This window comes from Macrobrachium rosenbergii, chromosome 22 (genome assembly GCF_040412425.1).
Source record: "Macrobrachium rosenbergii isolate ZJJX-2024 chromosome 22, ASM4041242v1, whole genome shotgun sequence".
Classification (NCBI taxonomy): Eukaryota; Metazoa; Arthropoda; class Malacostraca; order Decapoda; family Palaemonidae; genus Macrobrachium; species Macrobrachium rosenbergii.
This window is the reverse complement of record NC_089762.1, coordinates 37,953,962-37,955,890: the sequence shown is the minus strand read 5'-3', so window position 1 is coordinate 37,955,890 and position 1,929 is coordinate 37,953,962.

Here is a 1,929-nt window from a genome sequence, read left to right as displayed (position 1 = left end):
CTACTGGCCACACTCACCAAATATTTTTTCTAATGGCCAAGACAACCATTTGACTTCTCGATTTCATAAAAGAAATAAAAAGGCAAAAATGATTCATCCCTGACGAAATTCGAACTCATGGCTTTCAGAAGAAAATGAGTTAATGTAGATAATATATTAAAGGTTTCTTTCCCGTTACAGTCAGACTCATATATTAATGGTAATGTTAACCTAGATAATGAGATACTTGATAAAAGGCTGACTTATATATAGCACCAATCTTGTGGAAATGAAATCCATAATGAAGCTTCTCGAGATTTAATGAAATCAGTTCCAGGTATCAAGACACATATTTGACCGACGAAGTGTTTCATCATAGTGTAATTTATGTGGTGATATTGAATTTCAAAAGACGAGTGTTCCGGGTATTTAGATCCTCAGTTGATGATTCAGTGGTAATAAATGTTGTAAATAATGGGATATTTCTTACACACAAAAATACTGTTAAGTATTTAGTTAATTGTTTTTCGTTTATTATCCATAGTTTGCTGAGTGACAGAAGTAATTCTTTAATAAGATGAAATTCCCACTTACAAATTAATATATATATATATATATATATATATATATATATATATATATATATATATATATATATATATATATATATATATATGAATATCTTTTATATATGTAATATATATATATATATATATATATATATATATATATATGTATATATATATATGTGTGTATATATATATATATATATATATATATATATATATATATATATACATATACATATAAATATGTATATATACATATATATACATATAGCCTGAACTTTCAAAATTACGTAAGCTCTCACTCAATGTAATCAGGGAGTAGTATTTCCTTTTCCTTCTGTAATTTAGATAAGTCTGAGAGAAGCTTATTTTCCCAGGCGACAGTTTTGTTATTCACGGCGTCCTCTTAGAACTTTAAATGGTTTCTCACGTCTCTCCGCGAGACTTTCTTTAAATTATAATTCTTTCGCCATTGTAAGACGGAATTGGTTCTCCTCTCCTCCTCCCCGTGCGCGCAGGAATAAAACTACTCGGGAGTGTTCATTTATCTTTTAAACTGAGCTTCTCGTCCTGCAAGTTTTGTAAGGCGACGCCTCTCTCAGACTGAGTGACGCGCGAGAATTTCTGTTCGTAATGAATCTAGGCGACGTTTCTGGGAGTCGGGAAATGTGGATATATAAACTTTTTCTTTTTCACATTTTAGGGTTTGAGGTAAAGCATTCATTCATTCATTAGCAATGCGTAATTTAAGGTATATTTAAGGTTTCTGGTTTGGTTGAGCATCAAATGAAATGATTGACACGCGAGAATTTTTGTTCGTAATGAATCTAGGCGACGTTTCTGGGAGTAGAGAAATGTGGATATATAAACTTACTCTTTTTCATATTTTAGGGTTGAAGGTAAAGCATTAATTCATTCATTAGCAAAGCGTACTTTGAGGTATATTTAAGGTTTTTTTGGTTTGGTTTAGATTAAAATGAAATGATTGACGCGCGAGAATTACTGTTCGAAATGAATCTAGTAGACGTTTTTGGGAGTCGGGAAATGTAGATATATAAACTTTTTCTTTTTAAAATTTTAGGGTTGAAGGTAAAGCATTAATTCATTCATTAGCAAAACGTACTTTGTGGTATATTTAAGGTTTTTGGCTGGGTTCAGCATCAAATGAATTGATTGACATGCGAGAATTTCTGTTCGTAACGAATCTAGGCGACGTTTCTGGGAGTTGGGAAATGTGAATGTTTAAACCCTTTTCCATCACATTTTAAGGTTTAAGTGAAGCTTTAATTCGTCCATTTAATGTATTTAGACGAGTTTAGAACCAAATGAATTTCTGTTCTCAGTGGATCTAGCGGACGTTTCTGGGAGTTGGAAAATGTGA